The sequence below is a fragment of the Oryzias latipes genome, chromosome 11, assembly GCF_053564925.1.
Source record: "Oryzias latipes strain Hd-rR chromosome 11, Olatipes_Hd-rR_3.1".
NCBI classification, from domain to species: domain Eukaryota; kingdom Metazoa; phylum Chordata; class Actinopteri; order Beloniformes; family Adrianichthyidae; genus Oryzias; species Oryzias latipes.
The window spans coordinates 25,754,351-25,778,782 of NC_136247.1; the positions used below are offsets into that span (position 1 = coordinate 25,754,351).

Genomic DNA, 24,432 nt, shown 5'->3' on the forward strand with positions numbered 1-24,432 from the left:
CTTTAAACCTTCTTCAATATTACACTTGCTAAGTTGATCTGTTATTCCTATTGATTATGCATAAAAATGCTTGAACCTTGGTTTGTGTGAAAAAGCTTGCAGGAGTCTTTTTATTTGCTTTATTTACTTTTCAGGGCCCATCACACGTTTAGATCCATTTTAGGCTCCAAACTGATGACACAAAAGAATGTCAATACATTTCTCAGTTATCTTAGAAAATATAGAATTTTTTTTTTTTTATTATGAATGAGATGTATTAAAAAACACCTTTGTTTTCAAGTGGAGCAATTTTCAAACGAGCTTGGTCTGTTTTGTTCTCTGATTAACTGTCAAATAACATTTTTCTTATATTCTCTTTACCTGAATACAATTATATTAAAGAAAGCAAACCTAATTATACCAAGTGGCTTAAGTAGAGGTACATAGATCAGTGCTATGAAGTCTACCGTATGAAGCGGTAGATTTTAATTTATTCTGTAAAACTAAAGTTAGAATTTAAAAACGTTTCTCTTTCAGTAAGTAAACTTTCTTGTCCTTGTGTACTTTAGCTCAAAGATTACTTAAGTAGCTACACCAGCACCAAATGTTATCCAACGCAGAGCCTCTGCAAAAGCTTTTATAGAGTTTGAGTTTAATATGCTAGAAGTCCTTTTTTGGTAGCAATAGACAAACCACAAACCACACTTTTTTGATATACATGCCCAAGTAAAACTGTGCTGTAAACTGCATCACTGAAGATTATTATTTTCACAAACTCTTTCTTTCAACATGTCGGCCTTTCTAGTAGTGTTTTAAAGTGGTTTCTATTATTAGTCCCTCAGTCTTTCTAAGAGTCCTTCACCAGCTTGTGTGGAACTCGTTCAGTATTCTTGATGTTCAAAGACATTTCACTTTTTGTTGTTTGACCTGATCCAGATTCATCAGTTTGATGGCTACCAATCAAAGACTGGTCAAGGTTCAAATACTAGTCGTCCTTGGCAAGACACTTTACCTGACTTTGGCCTTAATTGTAAGAAACTGTAAGTCACTTTTATTACTTAGGTGTCTGCTAAACGACTAATGCAAACATAGTTGTTTAGAGGATGAAGAAAACTTAAGTATTGGTCCATTGTTTTTTTAAATGGAGAGCTGAAAATGAAAAGGGGAAAAAAAATGTAATATGAACATACCTATTGAAAAGACTGGATTACAATGACCAAAAAATCAAGCTCTAAGAATTATAGCTTGTAAAATGTATTTTGTATGTAAAATGTGAGAAGCACCCGAAAAGCACAAACTTTATGTATTATTAGTCACAACTCCCCCTCGTGGTGAATATGGGCTGTCTTTGGGCAAACCTGTATGAGGCACGCAGGTCGCCCAGACCCAAAATCGAGATTGTAGACCGCACGGTGAGTCCATAGGGCAAAAATGTCCATACTGATTTTTCTACAGGCATGCTGCAGGTGACAGGTTGTAGCCAACACTTGTACAACACACAAGAGTAAGTAAGGGAAGAAGGTGTGGCTCAGGTGTGTTTTTCATTTTTTTAACCCCCTTCAAATCCTACGGACTGCGCATGCAGCCTATTAGTGCTGTTCATGTGATAATTGTGCATAGTCCTTGTGCGGTACATTCCATTTTCATGACATCCCTTACGGTGGCCTTATGAGCCTTAAAGGAACTGCAAGAAGCCCCTGTGCTCCCAGTATGATGCAGGCGCTCTTCTCTATGACGCTCTACGGACTTGGACAACCCAAAAACCTGCAGCGCCTTTACAGATCAACCCTTTGTGACAAAGGCTTTGGGATGATTCAGACTGACGTAACCATGTCTGAAATATATTGACTGATGTGTATGGAAGCGCGTATGCATTATCAGTCATCTTTTCAAAGCTGCATGTATATATGAGATTCTTGCCCAGTTCGTCTTTTGATAGTGTTTTACTGTGTGTGTAAACAAACACACACTGTTCCTGGTGTCTCATTATGTGTCACTCCTGCCACCGGCCCTCCAGTGTGGTCTAACTATGAATGTTCACTAAACATCTGAATATTTAAGAAGCTAGATGGCTTCATTTGCGCCTGAAAGAGCGCATTGTTTCAGCTCTAATTTACTGCGAGTGTGATGACATTGTGTCGTGTACACTTCACTGCATTAAAAATGCCCTTTTTTGTCATTGTTTCCATGTCCATGATTAGCATTTGTCCTTAGAACAGAGAGATGGACGACTGGATTCTGTGGCTCTCGTCCATCTGACTTTGTGCTGTTGTAGGTAATTATGTTGACACATTTAGATCAGTGTGTAGCAGCTTCTTTGACTTGTTCCATGTATTCAGCCAAAAACACCCGCTAGACAACTTCCAGAGCTTCCTCTGCCTCTTGTACTGGGAGTTCATGTAAGACGTGCAGTGCTTTTGCATCATAGAGGCCAAGCTTACAGAATCGGATACAGGCTGCTGTGCAATGAAAAATACATCCACTTAAGAAGTATTGGTCAACAATTGGTCTATAGTTCCACGCTCAAGCAGCCTGTCTGCATGGACCAGCTTGATAAAGGTATTTGAACTCCTTTAGTGTTAAATCAAACTGAAAACTTGCTTTTTGAAGCATTTTTTTTAAACTTTATGGCCAGTCTAGTGGACTGAATTTGAGCGCTCAGGAAATCTCAAATCTCTAGGATCTTATGTTGTCTGGTCTGTCATCACATACTGCATTCAGATTGGAACTCCAATTATATTGCATAGAAACATCACAAGAATACAAGTTGTTGTTTTTGTTTGAGGCCTTTTTACCAAAAAATCCCGAACAGGAAAATTAAAGAAGGAAGAAAAAACAGGATATTTAAATTATACCACGTTTGCAGAGGAGATATTGTGTACTTTCCTTTTTAAAATTTACCTTTTTCTTGATAGTTTCTTTATATTTCCTTTTCTTTAATACCACTTAACCCTTTAACACCTGACATGTCACCGGCGACAACTAAATAAAACACGCTCTTTGATAAACCGTAAATCTTCGACCATGATCAAGGCAAAGTGGCTGTTCAAAGCGGCTTTGCACCGTTATCAAACACATTCTTAGCGTAAACTGTTGCACAACGGCGCAAAGTCGCTTTTCTCACAACAGAATCAGCAGATTTATGTTGATCGCTTAAACACTTCACAATTATACGGTTTTGCATTTCAGCGCAAGGCTGCGTTTCTTTGCTTCAGAATCCGCTGGGTTGTTGTTGTTTGCATAAACAGTTGAAGAGTCACAGTAGTTGAAATGGTGTAAACACGAGAGCTAAAAGGGTGTAGAAAGGATAAACTGCTTTCATTCTTTTCAGTTTACTTCTGTTTTTGCTGTCCACTATATAGTCTATCAACCTTCATTCTTCAGATACGTTGTTTTGATTGAGGTCTAGATGTTTTTTCGGATTTGTCTTCCTGCTCCAAATCCCTGGATCAGTTCTGTCTTATCAATGAGATGCTAAAAGGTAGATTAACCACAACAGTTGTTCTCTATCTGCTGCCGCGTGGCGTTGGGGGGGGTTCTGGCTGCTGCGGCTGCTGCGGCGGGGGTCTTGGTGTGGGGATGGCTGGGCACTCTCCCTCCTTCTTTTCACATTCCATCATCCATTTTAGAAGAACATAAACACTCAACTGACCACAGGTGTTAGCTCACCTTTGCACTAATAGTTTGCGTGATTGAATGAATGTAAGATTTCACACTAGTTGGCTTAAAGGCATAAGTATGCATGTAAACACTATCTGTATTGTGTACATGTTAGGGTTGGGCGATGTCCCTTAAATTGGCCGTTGACGATGTTTGCTGTCAACCATCGGGATGGACGATGACATCGTCGGGGGGGGGGGGTTATTTTTACATTTTTCGTTCTTATATAACTGCTATTCGTTTTTTTGCTTTTTTCATTTTATTTCCCCAACTAATGACTAATCCACGATGATCCAGTATAAACTGAGGGAAGTGACTTTAACAAAAAAAGTAACAAACAAAATAGAAAAGAAGTAGTCCGCTCCCGCACTAGTGGACCGGCGGAGCGTGGACTTACAGCTTTGTGTTGGAGGGGGAGGGGAAGGGGGGGGGTGCTTTGCTACATGAGCGCTATGTGTGGGAGATTTAAGACTGCGATCCGTCCCGCAGCTCTAGGGGTACTACCTACCGAACTCAGAACCGGGTCTAAACGTGTGTGTCTGAGCACAGCTCGTATCGTCAGCACACACAGCAGTTTGAGCTTCAAAGCAGAAATGTCGCTCAGTCCTTAGAAAACATTCAAACAATCACGCGGATTTGTGTTTCCAGTCGTGTCCCGACTAAATAAAGGCTGATGTTATTCTTACACGTTTACGTGCTGCGCCACCCAAAGCTAATGTTGTTAGCCCGTGTTAGCATACTGCTAATCCTGGCTTCGTTCAGAAAAAGCACTGACCACACGGATTAAAATTCAAATGATGAGCGAACAGGTGTTTCATAATAACCGTAACATTATTAAAAGCACGTTTAGAAGATCATCTCGTATTTTACCGAGCTGACATGTCAATATATATAGCCGCTCGGCGCTGTTTAACAATGTTTTGTATTGAATTGTTACATACAATAAAGTTTGAAAAAAAAAAAGCCGCTCGGCGGAGTTTATATCCTTACGTTTTTCAAACCCTACTGCGCATGTGCGAATGATTTATTCCGACGGAAAGTGTGACCTTAGTGAACGTTTTTATATTCTGAAAACATTTTTCTGGGCCCATGTACACGGTTGGATTCTAATCTGACCATTGATCCCATCAAGATATTTTGTACATGTAACCGCGGCTTATGGTGTCGACGCGCAACGTGGCGGGGGCGTGGCATCACGATGGTGGTCTCTCCATCGGGATGTCAGTCACCCATCACGATGGACGATGATATCGTCCATCGGCACAACCCTAGTACATGTTGACATGTGGACATTTTTGCAGCTAACAGGTGTGTTTATAACATTCGTGTGTGTGAGGACAGGCCCCGCCCCTTTGAGATTTGTATTCTATCTGAACCTTACTGTAATGATAAACATCTAGTGAAAAAAAAAAAAAACGATTAACCACACCAGGGTTCACTTGCAACAAAAATGGGACCCTCATTTTTAGTATTTTCAATTGAGGTTTTACTCCATCTTTGTGTTGAATAAACACAAAGGTGGAGTAGATGAATTTTTTCTGATTAAAAAAATAAAACGAACAAGTTAGAGCTTGACTTTTCACAAACTGTACCATGATTGGTTGATTGCACATCTTTCTACATGAACATGTGTAAAATGCTTTCGTTCTCCTCTCTCTGTCTCATAAGTGCAGATAAGTTTTTCTGCTGATGTAAGAGACCTCTTGATGTTGCGTCAGACCTGCGAACACACATGCTGTACACAAAAGTGAAGTTCTGTCGGAGGATGAAGCCAACACACCGTTTTCACTCTGGGATGTTTTCAGGGTTTGGTGATACAAAATGAGGGAATCAGACAGACAGGAAGTTCTCAGCCCTTTAATCTGCTTGTGTTTGACTTCCGCTCACTCTCCTCCCTGTTTTCCATCCATCTCTGTGACTGCAGGGCACTCTTGCAATAACAAATCCGCCGTACCTGGTGGGAATGAGCGAAGCCTTGCTTCTCCGTTTCCTTTCCGTCATTATTTCATCCCAACATCTCCTTTCTTTCCTTTTTCAACACTTACCGACAAAACGCTCCAGCTGTGATGCAACACGGTGAAAAAACAGGAAAGTAGATCCTTGAGTTTAGTCTTAAGAGAATATCAGGAAACCTAGTGTCACAATGGAAACAGCCATTTAAATCCACTACAGCTTGATATGGGACTTTAAGGAGTAAAACAGTCCTGTTTTTTTTATATTGCTGCGATCAGACAGATTGATCTGAGAGTTGTTAATCAATCGACCTGTATTATTTAATAATTGTCTTAAAAGGAAATAAATTGATTAAAGTCGATACTGGAAAGTGCCATTTGGATGTAGACATGGTAGGTGCATTTTACTATGAAGTGAGGGCTGACAACACACACGATGCAGCAAAAATAGATCAGTCGATCATTCCAGTCTGATCTGTGGAAACACTTTGAATTTAGCAAAGACATGTGACCACCAGTGTGCTAGAATGTTCCCTTTGGATATTTTGACTGTGGAAAAACAACAGTGGGCTGAACTTCAGGAAACTAAAATGTGAATAGATTTATTATTCACTCTTGTTTACTTGATTATCTGGAAAGAATTCCAAGGAATCTGGGAAACTTCAGCTGCACTGTTCAGGTATTTCTCTCTGAGTCAAACTAGTTCAAGTTTGAGCTAAAGATGTCCTGGATCCATTTTAGGTCAATGAATTGGATAATTCAAAATGAGCCAATGAATCGTATCATCAACCCCAAATTACAAACTGACTCGTTGCACTATCAACCAGTGCTACAATTAATCTGAAACAATGCTAGAAACTGTATCATCTTAGGAGGAGAGCAGCAGTTTTTATGAGACGGTAAGAAACCGGTGAGATCCGACTTCTCTGCGTTTCAGTTCCTATTTAAATGTCAGAAAGTATTCAGGAGCATCCGGAGTGTTTTGAAGTGTAGTTTGTTGTGTGTCAGACTAACGGAGAAGTGTAACACCTGTTGTGTTTGTCTGGTGTTAACAGATTTTTTATATTTTCATGCCCAGCTATAACTCTGCTTCAGTTTGAATCAACAGTATTTTTTCCCCCTTAGCTTCTTTGCTGTGTTAATACAGTTTCACCTCATGTTATCACACATGTGTGTTTGTAACTTGTGAATGATTCATAGATACAAATCAACTCTTGCATTATACATCAGAGGCCACATACATATTTTACAGTAAAACAGCGGTCCAGGATTCTTCTTCCACATTTGGAAGCTGAATGATGGATGATCGTGTTCACTCGGATGAAGCTACGAACGCACATGCTGCAGCTTTTGCCGGTTTGCTGGATTTTATTGAGTTTGGAAGCATAAACAGGAGATAGTCATGCTTTTTTAATGATGGAATTTAGAGACCTTGAGCTTCATTAAGGGTTTAAATGCTTAAGGCTGCATGATACGAGGAAAACTCACGATGTGTGATATTACTGATCAATATTGCGATGATGACATGACTTGAAATACATCAATGGAAAAAGGAAAAAAACTACACTTCCAATTCACTGCAACAGCGTTATTTAAATAAGTCAATGTAAATTAAACTACACTCCAATTGACCCACATCTACAAGGGAGGCTAAGCTATTTAACATCTAAGGGGTCCTTCCGATTGGTCAAAGCCGTAAAGGGATCTACTTAGTTTGTTAAATACTTCAAACTTACATTAAATTGTCTTAGCATGTGGAACAACATTTAAGGTAACCATTTTACTACTTATGCAGTATAAGCCATTTATTGCTATACATGTATTGCTGATATTGCGATGATAAATTTGCAATTTAGTGTGCAGGCCTATTAAAAATACACTCCGATCATCTATTTTCAAAGTGTTCCCAGTGGTCTTTAACTGTAATTATGTCATTTTTAGCCAAAATCTGTACAAGTTTTCTAGGACGCAGTTTCTGCTCCGAGTTGTGGGTTGGACTGTTGGCAACGAACAACCCCGCCCCCTCTTTCCCTCTCCTTTACTAAAACCTATCTGTTGACGCGCTCTCCTGCTAGCATACAGCCCCTCACACCTCCAACCTAACATTACAGGCACAACAAAAATGGAAAGCTGTGCGGCTGGAGCCAGATGCCAGCTCAGACGAAGAAAACCAAGACGCACATGGATTTACTATATTTTTATAGTTATTCTATATTTTATTTGATATTTTATGGCTCTTTATGTTTATCATTTGCACGTTTTTACCCTTTCTACCTTTAAGCTTTACAGCACTTCCACAAAGTATTAGCCACACACAACTTCCATTTTATGGTAGTCTATTGATTTTTGTTGCTTTTAATCTGTTTCCTATGACTTTTTATTGTTTTAGCTTTTATTTATATATGTCTTTGATGTCAAGCACCTTTTGTTCCACCAGCATGTTGATGAAAGGAGCTCTACAAAGAAAGTGATTAATTGAATAATTCACAGTCCTCTACAAGTGGATGCATCAGAATGGAGCGGAGCAGTGAGCTTGTGGTCCGCCTGACAAATTTTCTGTCACAAAAAAGCTCTTATTCCATTTTTCCTGATTTAAATAAAGAGGCACTCAGAAAATCAATTTTGAGCTTAGTTTTCTAAATATATGTCCTCCATCAGGAAAAAGGAGTCGACTAGTGTCACACTTGAGGTAAAGCAATGAACTAGTTTAAAAAAAAGAAGAAGGTACAATCAGAAAATGAAGACCGCCAACCCCACCTGTGTTTGTGGGTGACCAAATTTGAAGGCTCCCCCTCTTTTTGTACTTGGTATTGACTGCTTTTTCAACATGGCAGCCTCGCTAACGCATACATACACATGGGCAGGTGACCCCCCTGTCTCTGTGAAGCTTCTCTTCTTGCTTTATTGATCGCTGATCACGCGTGTTCGTATGAATGCGCGTAGAGTGTTGGGCTGACGGGTGGCTCACTGTAGACACAAACTTCCTGCCTCCTGTTGAGAAAGAATCAATACAAAAAATGTTTACAGAGATTCAATCTGTTTGATGCAAAGTGCAGCACAGAGGCCGGATCATTTATTTAAATGTACATAATTACCTGCAGACGTATGGCTCTGGAGAAAACTAGAAGGAATCACTTCAATAGTTTGAAAATATTCAGAGAAGGGGGATCAATACGAATTTAAATGTCTTTTTTTTAATTGCTTGAAATCCAATAACTTTTCAGATTAGTTTACTGCAGCTAAGTTTTTTAAATTTATATTATACAAGTCAAGTTTGTCTTTGTCTGTAAAGAATGTAGAAAACTCAGGATTTAATGCTTAGTATATTTTAAGTCTTTCTAGGAGGTTTGGTAACCAAAAATGTATGTAAATAAGATTGTTTTTCAAGTGATTTTATTTTTTTCCATAGATTAGTTCTTCAGTTCTGTCCACCCACTTGCCAGGGGTCTTTTTTATCATGATGATGCCGTTTTAGCCAAAATAAAAAAATAAAAAAGTCATTTTCTAGGAAACAGTTTCTACAGAGCGGCAGGAGTTTATTAGAAAGTCTCCTGGGAGCTTTGGGTGGAACCACGGGGGCGGAGCAACGCCACCCCCCTTCCCCTATCCATTGCACATCTTTAAATAAATCCTTAGAAATGGAATTTAAGCTTAATATTCTTCATATATGTCCTCCATTATCTATAAAAATGCCACAAGAAAGTGTTAAAAACACCAAAAACACTGTTTTCGACAGAGTGGGTCTATATATTGAAACTGAGTGACAACATCTTTTTAAGCTGCAATCTTGACTGCATGAACCCGCTGCTACTTTCTGGTATTTATTGTTTTCGTGCTGCATTTATGTTGTAAATGATTAATGTCCAAATTAGCCTTAATTGTTACGAGACGGGCTCAGCATCAGAAGGAGATGCTGAGTCATGATCACAAACATTTAAGAGATGTTGCTCCTTCATTTCCCGTCTCCGAAATGGCTAATGCACCGGCTGAAGGATGAAAGTGTTGCCATGGAGTGATAAATAAATCTTTAATGCATAGAAGTAGTTGGTTATAGATCAGTATTTACATGTGGGAATGTTAAATAGAGTCTAGAGTTTGCATTAGATGACATAAAGCAGTGCTTCTGACGCCCCTCTTTGGGGCGAATTTACCTGCCCAAAAATGTGTTCATACTTAGCTTGAAGCCCCGGACGTGTGTGGGAGGAGCTACATTGAGCAGTGTCTGTATATATTTGATTGTTTGGAAGACACAGATGATGTTTAGAGATGTGGTGTCTTTTTTTTGAAGATCTCTACAAAACATTGGTAATCACTTCTAACGTTTGTGTCCATGAGATCATTCAGAGATTCTCCCGGTACGGTGAGCTTCTTTCCTGCTTTGGGAGCTGCGTCTGAAGGATGGCCGCTCTCCGCCGCCGCTACATTTGTCCACCGCTTCATCGCACGTCACCATTCGTGGTTTCACGTCTTCGCAGATTTTCTTTTTCAGTCACGCGACTCCTCCAGTTCATCACAAAAACTCAGACAACTCAAGACGCTTATTGAAGACTTTCATTAGAAAACAAGGAGATTTATGCATCAATGATATATCCATGAACTTCTATGAAACGGGGTGGGGACCCTGAGCACCCAATCTCCTAAATACTTCACCCAACGTCTTTTCAAAGCGTCATTTTAAATATCACCAATATGTGGAAATTCAAATATTTCCCTATAATGACGCATGATGTTTGCATGTGAGCTGGATCTTTAAGCATCCTAATGTGGATTCATATTTAAAAGGAAGCATCACATTTGAACTTCAAAGCCCTCCTGACACTTTTTGTCATTCCTCCACCTGAAGAATCTTTCCCAGGAAAAAGCTGCTGATGGGAAGGACCCCCCCTCATTTGCATTTTGCTTTGTGGCGTCCATCACAGGTTTATTTCAAAGTCCTGCGACGGTTCCAGAGCTGCACAGCTTCTCCAGATAGAAAAAAAACATCCTAAATAAACGGCAGGAAATTAGGGAAGCAGAGACAAGAAAATGAGGAAGGAGAGAAGGAGCGCTGACAAAGGACAGACATTAATGTCACTCCGGCTGCAGCTTCTTAAGGCAGATGCTTTGCAAATCTCACCTGCTGGAAATGTATTCAGGGTCCCCGGCGAGGTCGAGATGTGCATGACGTTACTGAGTAACAGACGTGCAGCCAATCATCCACAAATCCCATTTTCTCTTTGAGTGTGTCTCATGAATATTCTTCAGAAACTCATTAAACTGGAGGCCTTAAAGGATGGCTGCGGTGTTTTTAACACCACTGACAGACCAGCCGATTAATGTGAAGGTAATAGTGGCAGATGGCAGGAGTCTTGGGATTGGGATGCCTCTGGTGATTAGGATTATTTCCTTCATTATCCAGAGTATCTTTTAGATGGAGTAAAATGTGAAAACAGAATTTAAATTAACAATCTGAATTGTGTTCACATATTTTTTTGCTGTTAAGTAATTCATTCTATTTCCCAAATCTTGTTTTTATGCCCTCACAATGGAGGCAGGAACCATTAGGTTTACATAAACAGGAAACCCCTAAAGGCTGGAATGAGCTGCATTCAGTCCTTAAGGACAACTTTTCAATTTCATGCTGTCAAAATGTGAAAAAGTTGTGCTTTTGTTGTGTTTGCAACACAGTGGGAGCTCAGTTTCGATTTACAGCTGAGGCATGAGCACAAGGGCTCAAAATATTGATTCAGAGCTACAACTTTTAACTTGCGCGTCTTTAGGATGCTCCTGCCATAAATAAATCAGTAGTGTAGTTTACAGAAACGGAGTAAAGTCTCAGAGTCAATTAAATTTCATAGAAGGTCCAGTTCCGTTCAGAGGATGCAGTTTGATGCCAGGAATGCTGAGGTCAGCTTTTATTTTTTCAAAGAAAAATCTCAGGCTTTTACAAACAGATTCAGCTTTTTTTGCTCCATACTTTTAGTAAAATCCCTTTAAACTGTTTAAAGAATTATTTTGAACTATATATAAAATATATATAATCTCCCTAATATACTGTATTATTTTGCTGTTTAGTCAAAAAAACATTGGGCAATCTTAAAAAAAAGATTATCTTGTTTGCAAATGTGGAATCTTGTCGTACACTGCAAAAACAGGCTGCCTAAAAATAAGGAGAAAAAAATCCTAAAAAAAAAAAGTAAATACAAAAAAAAAAGCCAATGTGGTTATTAAGGATAACTTTTTTTGCAAGACAATGTTTGTGACAAATTTTTTGCAGCGCAGAAGAAATAGATTCTAAAGCTACGTTCCCACCAGCCTTGGCAACGTGCGTTCAAGTGGCCACTTCCAGTGAAAAGTCAATGTAGATGTGTGTAAATGTGCGCTTCGGGCTTCCCTCTTTAAAACTCTAGCAGTCATGCGTAGCTTCACAAGTTTCTACAACTGTTTTGCGGCTCTACAAACTGCCCTTGAAAGGGAAACCAGGTCACTGTGTCAACTGTTTGCAAACTGTAAATGGCGGAAGAATTGATAATTGCGGTTTTGCAAGTCTTTCATATATCAGAATAGAACCGTGAGAGGGAATGCCTGGAACAAGATTTGCGAGATTTGCACCGCTTTACATTTTGTTTTAATAGTAAGAAGAAAAAAAAACCACCTACCTGCTTGTCTTGTGTTACCCCGGTGGGCTAAATACGCGTTCAACCAACGTTTAGAGCATTCTTTAATGTGTGTCACATTGCGCAAATGGCCTAATCTAGTGTGGGTCCTTGGCCGAAACCTTCGTGCTTCTGTCTAAATATGTAGCCACTAGCGGACCCACATCTGGGTCTCCCTGTACCGGGCTGGGGTCCGAAACAGGGACCGGCCTGTTTGGTCACTGCCCAAACACCCTAGAAATGGATCAAAACTTCTTTAAAAAAAAGTTTTTTACATAAGCAAAACATCTGCCAACGGGATGAGAAAAATTGTTTTACCAAGAATACTATTCTAGTCACAAAGACATTTTCTTAAACTGAAATTATTTTGCTATTGAATTATAAGTTTTTGCAGAGTGAAAAGAAACAGATTCTAAAACTCTTGGGGTTTACGCCTCTTCATAACGTTTTTTTTTCCTGCATTGTGTCAGGTGTTGCATTCCAGATGCATGTTTCTAGAAAATCCTAAAATGTTGACAAGCTGCCTCTTAAAGCAAAGCTGTACAGGCTTTCTGATGATGTTGCCCCCCTGTTATGTGAGGAGGAGCGGAGTTAAACTCCCTGCAGCTGTGTTTGGCTGCAGTATAATAGATGAGCCTCTGAAAGTCTCATCAACGCCTGGGGAGGCAGAGCGATGGGTGATGCGGAATCGAAAACCTTGAAGGATGTTTGGAAAAGTTGTTCTCACTGGAGGGCATCTTTTCTTTCAGCTTTTCATTTGTTCTCCTTTTGCCATCCGGTGCACTTCTTTTGTTTGTAGAACTCTCTGAGATTTATAGTTACCAGTGCTGCCCATTTATTCTGCTGTAAAACCTCATTTTTGATTTGATTTGAGTTTTTGTCAGATATTTTATAGATGCCCTTATTGAGTAAGGTGATAAATGTCGGTAAAATTCATATTTTTTTATGGATATGAATTTGTTATACTGGGAGTTGCGTTTTAAAAACGTGTGATGGATGAAATTATCTTTAGTTTTTACATAAATTAAAGATGTGTATATGCTGTAAAACCCCTGGCTACACACTTTATGCACTTTTTTCAGACAAACACAAACATTTTCACCATTTTCTCTCTTGTTTAAACTCTCAAAATTCAACTTTGTAATTTGACTTTGTAAAAAAAAAAAATCTGTTCAATATCAAAGAATAAAAACAGTGATCCGCTCGCAGTCTGTGCAGGAGACACGGCACGGAGGAGATTGATTGACAAGGTCAACAGCCAAACAGGATGCAAAACACAATGCGCTGTAAAAAGAATGGACTAAAGAAATCTGTGAAATTACTATAGGTGAACTGCTGTAAACAAAAATCTAAACTGGAGTGGAATAGTGGAAAACAAAGAAAGTTTTGTAGAATTTTTGAATGTTGGTAGAAAGGCTTTATGTGCATCAAACGTAACCAAAAGGGCTGGAAAATTGTTCATAAACATGGCGTTATGGATTGGAAAGTAGGCAACAAAGATCCAGCAAGTCCTTGTTTTTTAACAAATACTTGAAACTTTTCATTTGCTGGAAACGTCTGTTCCAGGAAGTCAGCACAGGTTAGAACAAGGGTTTCAAACCATTTATTAGCACCATATAGCAGCATCTTCTGACACTAACAAAGTTTAATTTTTTTCTGTATTATTTTCTTTGACTGGTTCAAACATGACTGGTGGATTTGATGATTTTTTTTTTTTAATTTACTTTTATTCATCCCACAATGGCGAAATTGTTCTCCGCACTTTAACCCATCCCCGGGGGGGAGCGGTGAGCTGCAGACTAGCTGTGCTGGAGGGGGCAACAGCTGGCTGGGGAGAGCGGGGATTGATCGTCCAACCCTTCGGATATTAGACGACCTGCTCTACCACATGAGCTAAACTGCCACCCTCTTCATGTGCATCCAAATTTCCTATGCATCCAAAAGCTTTGAGCTGCTACATAAAAGTAAATTGGGCGTATTACCTCTCAGAACGGAACAGAACATCTGCACACACCTCTAAAACACAACTTGGACATCCACACCCTGAATTTGAAAAGCTCGACTGACGGTTTGATCTCATAAATCAGGGGTTGAATGGGCTCCGGTTGCATGAATGCACCAACCAGCTGTTCAAATAACATTAAAGGGAGACTCCTGAATATATGCTTTTAATCAATAAACATGCACGTTTCCTCTTCTTTTTAAGCAAATTAGGGTTGAAATGTATTTTAAAACCACTGATTTGTCTGCAGTTGGCTCTCTGCTGGGGGTGTCCAGCTCCTTTTCAATATCCTTCATTTAACTATTTTGTAAATTGCTCCACCTGCTTGCTGTTGATGTGTGCGTTAATGTGTCCATAGTTGTGCGTTCTATTTACCATTTCATCTATTACGAAAGGGACATTGTATGTTAATGAGTAGTGAAAACACATGTAAAAACACCCTGAAAGGTCGACACTGTTGAAAAAATAAATCATTTTATGAGGTAGAAACGACCATAAGAATATTAAACAAAGGTAAAATACAGCATACTAATAAAAATATCTGCACTTACCGCCTTCGTTAGACATGACTGTACCCATTTATTTATGTGATCTGTCACATAAAACGCAGTAAGTCTGGATTTGAGTTCATGATGGTTCACTGTATCAAATGCCCCTAAAAAAACAACAGCAGCAACACAACTGTTTCTGTCTAGGTAGTTCTAAACCTTTCAAATCAAATCACAGACTCCTGTTTCTGTGGAATCCAAATGGTTCAGGTGTTTTTAAGAATGACTTTTTGACGTTATTAGTAAATTACTTACCAGTCTGTAATTGACAGGCTCTGTTTTATTCCACAATTTATAAATAAGGCTTACTTTTGTCATCTTCAATCCTGTGGAACAACTGCTTGAGTCATTGACAAGTTGATCAGATGAGTGATGTTTGTTTTTTAGAAGAGAGCTTTTATAATGCTTCACCAAGTAGAGTTTGAAGGGATATTTGTGGATGTGCGTCTTAACCTTTTAGTAAATATATTTATCTTTTAGCAATAACAACAAACTGTGATGCACGACGATGAGTTTTTGTGACCGATGCAGACAACCCATTATTTCCTGGCATTTTGTATTCGATACGGATAATCAACAATTTTAAATAAAAAAATAATAATTTAAGTACAATGTAGCAGCGATAGCTCTGATTTAACACACTTGCAGCAGTATTATTGCCTGCCAAAAAAGTGTCTTTGCCTCCTGATAATGTATTAGCTGCTTAAAGCGCAAGTCCACCACAAAAGAAAACCGCTGGTGAACAAATTTTATAAATTCGATACTTTTCTCGTGCATCTCTTTAGCTCGTGGGTTACCATCTTAATATATTAAACACCTCGCCAGCAGTTACTGGACCAGACGCTTTCCGTTGTTTTCTGTACGGCCGCTAACGTTACCACTGCTGGCCGCTTTGTATTTTTTCTCAATGATACATTTTTGTTAGTTTGTTGTGTTTAAGCCTCACGTTTTTCTTTTTCTTTAAACCCCCTCATGGCAATTTTTTTGAATATGCAAAACGCCGTTTGTATCCAACATGCTAAAGAAAAGCCACATGGGTGAATGCCGTGCTCTCTAGCACGCGACATCACTTACATGCGACAGAAGGGGCGGAGTGAGGAGGAGACATGAAGAAATGGCTGTCTTGGTAAAACAACAGTGCAAGTGTGCAATTAGAGGTTCTAACCACTGTCCCATTTTTATCAGCAACAGAATTGTTGGGATAAAGTCACAATTGTTATCGCTCGATTATTGTGGATAAGCGGTACCATCCCACAAAACATCCCTTTTCATACAATACTGCAACATTTTGTTTAGGCACAAATAAAAAAGGGTTTATGTAAATAAACGCCTCCTGTGTTCAGAGATCACATGACCCCCATTGCAACAACAACATCTGAGACTTTTAGTCTTGGTATGTTTGCTCAGCTGCATCCAGGACAAGTTTTAAAGGCAAAAAAATGGAATTTGTAAAAATATTTTTGTCCGTGTGACCTCTAAGGCTTTAGATGTTGCCACGAAGATGGGAATAACGTATCTCGATCAAATTTTTTTGTTTGCTTTTAGATGCACATTTAAATCGTTAACGCTGTTCAGCAGGTTGTTGATGAGCAGAGCATGATGGGAATCCAACGTGAGCATTGACCATTTTCACCCCCCCATCCTGACAGCCCCTCTGTTTTTTCTTCCTTTCTGTATCATCTCAGTCTCCATCTTCATGTTCTGCGCGTCTGTGCCGCCACACACAGACATCCATCCTCACTTTCTCCTTCTCCTCTCTTTTTTTTGTTGTCCTGGTTTTTGTACTCGTTCCGCTTCCCTGCCCAGATATCCCCCCCCATCTTGCCTCCATCCTCTCCCCTCAGAGGACACTCGGGCCTCGGGTAAATCACGCTTCTCAGATGAAGATAGATGAAATTCCTTTGAAGCGAGCCGCCTTGTGACTTTGACGCGTGTCATTTGTCTGACCTTTGCGTGTGGCAGAGGAGATTCATTCAGACACATGCTGAGGGTGTAACGAATGAAGCGGTCATGGCGTCCATCCACAAAAGCCGATAAGAAGCTGTCACCCACTCTTTCATTCTGAATCTTCTATTGAAGCCCAGAAAAATAAGTTAAAATAGTTTTGTGTTTGATTTTTGGGCCACAAAAAATTATTATTAACCAACTTTTTTGAATAAAACTGTACAATTTTTTTTTTACCTTTTTGATGTTATTCTCCCTTTTAGTATCCAACCATCTATGCTCAGACTGCTGATTCCTCAGTCCCAGCTGCCATAAGGGGTGGATACAGGCTTTCTGTGGGCAATAGGTCGCAGTGAACACTTAAACAACAAGTAAGAAGACGTCAGGGTGAAGTAGCTGAGACGCAGGCAATTTTCCATTACTTCAACCCCCAGGACCCTGCGCATTGCACAATGGGCCTGTTAAGCTATATTCACACTGCCCTCTGCAACAGGTTCACGCGGCCACTTCCAATAAAAGTCTTTGTAGACGCATGTTCCTATAGACTTTTGGTTCATGCATCTATGCACGTTTTTATGACCGTTTTTTCGGCCTCTATGTAGAAAAATCGCAGCCATCGAACACACGTTAAAGGTTAAACCCAGTTGAGCTTGACCAATTAGGGACTCGGATTGGGTAGTTATGTTTGGATGGCATCGCTTTTAATTTATGGAAGTGCCAACAATTTGTAAATTGATCATGGAGGAGAAACTAGTAATCGTGTTTTGTGCTTGAAGGGCATTATGACGACACGTCTTTCAGAGGTTAGTTTTGCCGCACTTCAACATTTCGCACCAAGGCTCTTCCAACTGTGGGTGGTGGACATGCGCTGGAAAGCCGTAGCTTGTCCAGTGTCAACACCATATGCTAAATGTGCGTTCAAGGATGCTTGTTCAGCGTGTTCTTGAACATGCGTCACATGCTGATTGTTAACGTAGCTTTAGTGCTGTTCAAATGATAAATGAACATTTGAGTGTAGTTTGCGTGGGAATAGGGTTGTGCATCTGACAGATGGAGAGACACCATTGTGATGCCACGCCCCCGCCAAGGTGCGAGTCGACCCTATAAACCGCGGTTACATGTGCAAAATATCTTGATGGGATCAATGGTCGGATTAGAATCCAACCGTGTAGATGGGCCCAGAAAACCTTTTTTAGATTATAAAAAACATTCACATGAGTCACACTTTCGGTCGGAATAAATCATTTGCACATGCGCAGCAGTGTTTTTAAAAACCGGAAGCGAAACTTAGTTCCGCCGAGCGGCTACATACATATATACGTCAGCTCGGTATTATACAAGATGATCTCCTTAACGTGCTTTTATTAATGTTACAGTTATTATGAAGCGCTTGTTTGCGCATCATTTTAATCCGTGTGGTCAGTGCTTTTTCTGTTGAAAAACGGAGCCGGAAGCCAGGATTAGCAGTATGCTAACACGGGCTGACAACATTAGCATGATGAACATAAATCCATGCGTGAAACGCTACAATCTGCATCTTGACTGCACGTAAATATGTGGGAATAACATCAGCCTTTATTTTGTCGGGACACGACTGGAAACACAAATGTTTGAACGGTTTCTAAGGACTGAGCAGCCTTTCTGCTTCGAAGCTTACACACTGCGTTAGCTAGCGCTCCGAGCTCTGCCCGACACATACTTTTACCAGGAGACCCGCTTCTCCTAAATTCCGGTTGCTCGTTCACGTAGAGCTTCGGGACGGATCACAGTCCTAAGTCTCCCACACGTAACAAAGCATCCTTACTTCCCCTAAAACACAAAACTGTAAGTCCGTCTGCTCTGCTAGAGACATGGTCGCTCGCTAATCAAACGCAGGACCGGACCACTTCTTTTCTATTTTGTTTGTTTGATTTTTTTTAAAGTCACTTCCCTCAGTTTAGACTGGATCATCGCGGATGAGTCATTATTTGGGAAATAAAATAAATAAAGTAAAATGACGAATGGCAATTATATATATATATATATATATATATATATATATATATCTATATATATATATATCGTTATCGTTCTTGCAGAGCCAACTGCAAGAACGATATCATCGTCCATCCCGATGGTTGACTGCAAACATCGTCAACTGCCAATTTAGGGGACATCGCCCAATCTTACGTGTGAATCCTATAGGCATCCTACTTGTGCATCACGTGCATACCCTGTTCGTGCAGCATTACATGTGGTCTATTGGGGGCCAGTATGCGCACCTTACTGACCACGTGCAGTGGTCAACTTGGTAAAAACAGTGCGCCATAAGAGCACCGTGAGACTGCATCTCTTGTCCATGCAACTTGCGTTATCCTTAAAGATACTTCACGAAACTCTTTACCACATGACAATGGTGTGTTCCATTGTCATGACGTCTTTTTAGGTGACCGCACAAACTTCAAGGGAACTACAAGACTTTCCTTCAGTGAGGACAGCTGCTTCTGTTTACTAGGGTTGGATTGAAAACAGAATCGTATGTTTTACCATTGAACCAAATCGTAGGGAAAGTTTATGCGTACAGCATACAAAGATGTGAATATAATTTTACAAATTATACATCAAACCGAAACAAAACGGTGACCCAAAAACTGAGGTTTTAACTGTGTTGTGGGGAAAGTGAATTGTAGCTTCCTTACAGTCTACAACCATCTGTGGGCCAAACGGCCCTAAAACCTGAGTAACGGTACATGCCAACCCTACGGACAGGTACACGTGACTAAGGTACAAGATTTACCTGCAATGTCACAATCAAGATAGGCATCTTTTCACTCTCTGGAAATCTCACCTGATCAGTGTTTGACTTTCAAAGTAAAATGATCACTTCTTTGGTTTTTTCTGCTCTGTCAGCAGTTTATTTCTTCCTTCAGATCAGAGGAACTGATCACAGCAGCCATGCTAATTAATCTACTTCTACTCGAGTGCATCCAAAGTCAGCACACGACTACACCTTTGCCAAGACACCTTTAGCTGAGTTCTAAGCCATCCTGCTGATGATTTGACCTGAGGTGCTTGAGATTAAAAACGTTGCTTTCTTTTTTCTAATGCAGGAGCGAGGAAACTATGCAGGCTCCCTTTGTTGCCTCATATCTGGGGTTTGTCAGCAAAGCTGCCACCTGCATTTGTTCCAACATGTTTACTTTGCTCAGCTCTTGGTGTTTAGGAATGTCGGAGTCTCTGAGAAATTCCGTTGAAGGCGTAAAAGCCATTAGGTTGACCTTTTTATTGTGCATGCATTTGCATGCGTGTTGGCTGACCTCCAAACTACCAGAGTCTCCTCGCTGCCAAACATGTGACTGCGGCGCATTTCGCACACCCACTGCGCGGTTTGCAGCATGTGTTCATGATACTTCCCCTGTCATTTGTCCACCCATCCGGACGTTTTAGTCATCTCCTGCCTCCGTCTGCATGCTATTCAAGCTTTACAATAAGTTCTCCAGAAATAGCAAAGACTGGTCTTTTTGAGAAGTATTCAAATTGTCTCTACAATTTGTGTTGCCTTTTGGGTTAATAACACAAGATAGCCCAGGGATTATATGAAGATTGGCTTTTATCCTTGTTATAACCGCATAACAAGAAGGGGCTCGTCACTCCTCCCTTTCTCTTGACTACTGGTCTATAAATTGGCTGACACAAAAAAAAACAAAAAAAACCTCAACTCGAACCAAATCTTTGCCCTAACTCGTGCCCTAAAACCCACAAGTAATCCCTTTAAAAGGAATTTCCCTAAGTGAGAGCTGCCAAAAAAATGTCTTCACAAGGTCTAAAACTCGACATGAATGCCCGCTGCTTCTCTGCACAATGCCTGGATTAGCCCATTTATTTCTAATCTTCTACGTGTGCTAATAGGAGGCACAGATTTGACTGTTTGTACTTGAGGAAACAGAAAAGCGTTTGTTCGGAGTTAATGAGGTATTCACTGCAAACAAACCCGCACGAGAACTTTTTACCTGCAGATTTTGTGTTGTGAGAATTGCTCCAAATCTCTGCAATCAGAGAATAAAAGGCCGAGTGTGTTCCTTCACAAATGCACTTTTATTTTGAAACATGACTTACAGCTGGTAATACACGTCTGTTTGTCTTCATGGCTCTGCTCTCCTGCTATATTGCTGAGTTTGCTCTAATCTGCAGCAGTTCTGGACTGCAAGGATACTTTTGTTTTCCCAATTCTTTTAACTTGCTGCGCGCTCCGCCTCACCAAAAACTCACCTACATTTGCACGCACCTTGCACCTGGTAAAAATGAACTTTGGGGATAATGAACACCCTCCCGCAAAAAAACGATGACATCACAATGGCCGAAACGGTTAAAAAAATAGACGGGGCTCTTAAATTTTTCTCACTAATGAAACCAAAACCCAGGTTTCAGGGCTATCCAGACGGATTTTCTCAAAGTATTATAGGATGGCCACAGGACCTATGACTTGGTGGCCATTTTGTGGAAAAATGTGAAATTCAGCAATGTTTTACATTTTTGCTCAATATGGAAAAGTGAATCTTTTGTATGAGCAATCTTAATGAAATTTCACACAAGGTTAGTTGACGTTTGACATCAGGAAGAACTCTGCCATCTTGAATTAAAAAACACCTCCAGTACCTTCTATAATTGAAAACGCCTCCTATAGGGATTTAAACTCTTGCCTCCTAATTCTTTGAGCATCATTGAGAAGCTATTGGGGGGGGGGGGGGGGGGTGTTTTAAAGTTTGTAGATTTTGAAAGGCGTTGGCGTGGCGATCTTGCAAAAGTGGGGTTTTCCTGTTGCTCGTATTTTTTTTATCAGAATATTGTGAAAATGTAAAACGTGCATCGTTGATTGAAGCTGAACGAAACGATTTAACATAAGATATGAACATTTAAGGAATCTAAGGAAATCCAATAATGAAGTTTTACCAATTTATCTAACAAATTATTTAGACCGGTTTGTCACTATCAGGCAACGGAAACTAAAAATGGTTGCTATGGAGATCAAACCAACAGAGATCTCCATTTTGAAAAGTCATTTAAAAAAAACAAAAAAGAATTTATGTAAAGCACTGATCAGGTTAATTCAATTTTATTTATTTAGCCCAAATTCACAACAACAGTCGTCTCAATGGGCTTCGTACCGGTAATTGTAAGGTAAACATACAATCTAAGAGAATCATAAATGCATAGAATTCAATAGGATAATACTGAACTTTAACCAAACAGACTAAACTAAACTGGGCATCCCTGTCCTAAGACCCTCATTCGCCAGACTCTGTTTTTATCCGTTTTCCCAAAGAAAGGGAGTAGAAAGATGTACCTGTCAGGTTAGCCGGGGGGGGGGCTGCTCTGAGGGTGGGTCAAAAGAGAGTGGCGTGGGGTGTATTGCCTGCGGGCCATACAACGCCGCTTGCTACTTTAATTTACCTTTTTATTTCATTTTAACATTTGGAATGGCTGTTTTTTCATGTTTCTTTAATTACATTTGCTCCTCTCTGTGTTCGCTCTTGGTGAGGCCTACAGGCATCCCTCTTGAACGTTTGCCCAAGATTTCATTTTTAGCTCAGCTGGTGGATCAAAAACGCACAGATGTTTGCTCAGCAAGTCTTCCAAACTTTCCAGAGTGATCCGTAATTATTCTGTAGGGACGAGAAGCTCCTTCCACTTTTCTCTTGTAATTAATTCTTAAATACAGCATGAGACTTATCATTGAAGTGGTCTGTTTGTGTTACCCATCCCGCAGGCTGTTTATGAAACGCTCCATTTGCAAAGACTGCAAATATATATTCATCTTTTTCTTGGAGTCTGGGTAAATCGGCATTCTCCCACGTGGCTCCTGCTGTAGATTCTTATCCTGCTGTGTCGCCTTTCCATCCCAAACATTGAAAACAAGCGTCTCTAAATGTCATTGTGCAGCAGAGGGACCGGGATGGCATGCAGGCAGAAGGTGAGCGGTCAGAGTTAAAGCTGTGGCATATGGAGCTCACGGTAGGCATGTACACAGCGCGTTAACTCACTGAGGGTGTAATGTCTGCGTTGTAAATCTGCTTGAGGTGACAGATCTGACAGTTTCCCTGCAGACAGTGGCAGCAGATTTACATTTATTAACCCGTGGAGTGTGTGAGCGTGAAGCAGTGCCGGTTGGAGCCGCTCTGAATTTCTACAGGTTTTTATGCTCTGGAGAAGATTCCATCTGCCGCCAAAATTCAACATGTATTCTCTCCATATTGTTCCAAAAACTGTGGCATTGTTTTGTTGGGTTATAGCAAGTTAAACGTTTAAGCAGAAGATCAACAGTCAGTAGTTTGGAATAGAATGCTTTGTCTTTGTTTACAGATCAACGCAATTCAAATTCCTGAGCAATTTATGGCTTAACAGGATAAGGAGTTGATGACAAGTGGTTGTACAGCGGTCTCTCGCTGTTTCACAGACTTTTTGTAGTGCAATTTTGCACGTTTTTTTCTCTTAATTTTACAGTGCATTGTGTTCTGCGTCCTGATTGGCGTCCTGATTGGCCGATTGTCAGTCAATCTCCATGCCATTTCTTTTGGACAGAATGCATTCAGTTTGCTAAATTTACATATACCTTCAAATACAAACAGATCTTTGTTTTCATTCTATAAAACCTATTTTTCTTTTAAAAGTTTAAACTTTGAGAGTTTAAACAAGAGAGAAAAGTGTGAAAATGTTCATGTCTGTCTGAGAAAAGTATGTAAAATGTGTAGTGAGGACTTTTACTGCCTTTAAACAAATGATTGTGAAAATTGTATTCATGGATTTTGTTAATCGCAGGTAATTTATAGAACACAACTCCTGCAATAAATAGGGAACAACTGTAGGAGTATGGGCTTGTTTGGGGCTGAGTTGTAGCCAGTTGTTTTATCCTTTTGGTTGTTGCCATTTTGGCTAAAACACTCTAAGCAAGACCCTTTCATATTTGAGGATATATATTCTCAATTCTCAGTTGTAAAATCATGGCATTATTGAGATTGCAAGTTTTACAGCCCTATAACAGAATCAAACTGTAAAGTTGGTTGAGTCAAAGTGAAACTCTGTCTGATAGAGAGGCTGTTTCTGGATTATAGAAAGGCTTTGCATCAAGAAACACTTAAGAAAATTTGCAAAATGAAGCAACAATAAAACCTAAGTGCAGGGACAAAATACTTAGTCGAAAAAAATAAAACACACACTCGAGTTGTTTTTTATTAACCATAATCAGAATTTTTTCTGGCATTATGTTTGTGTCCTGCCTTATTATTGACGGAACAATAAAAAAAAAGAACAATAATCTTTAAGCCTGTGTCATTTGTCCTATCGTTGTGTTTTTGGGCCTCTAATCAGAAAAAGCGGTTGGAGTTGTGGCCTTCTGATTCTTTCCACCCATGCCTTGATTATGTTGGACAGTTTAATTTGTCCTGTTTGGAGGTTAATTTGCAGCTGGCAGGGTGTTTCTCTCTGGAGCCGAATGCGTTTGCGTCCCCAAAGTTTTTTATCCAGGTCAAACGCGGCGCCGTCGGAGCGAGGAGCTGTGGGAGTTTTTTTTTCCTTTAAGGGTGTGATTGCCCCTGGAGCACGCTGGCAATCAAATCACAATCAAATCTGATTCAACCGCCGTGTTTGCACAAAGCAGGAATTTGACTGAGATTTCCCAGTGTGTAGAAGTCACGACATGCACAACTCCCATCCAAAACTCTGACTGGATCTTTTTA

General features: G+C 40.0%; 1 protein-coding gene across 4 annotated transcripts in view; it reads left to right on the forward strand.

Annotated features, from left to right (window-relative positions):
* The window catches only part of LOC101160329 (semaphorin-6C), a 203,229-nt gene that overhangs the window by 38,580 nt on the left and 140,217 nt on the right, over positions 1 to 24,432 (forward strand). The window contains exon 1 of one of the 4 annotated variants that reach the window (XM_078955079.1): positions 19,602 to 19,691. The exons of the other annotated variants lie outside the window; for them this stretch is intronic. The gene's annotated coding sequence lies outside the window, so the exon portion shown is untranslated. Of the gene's footprint in view, positions 1 to 19,601; positions 19,692 to 24,432 lie in introns of those variants that run through there. 4 annotated transcript variants of the gene reach the window in all.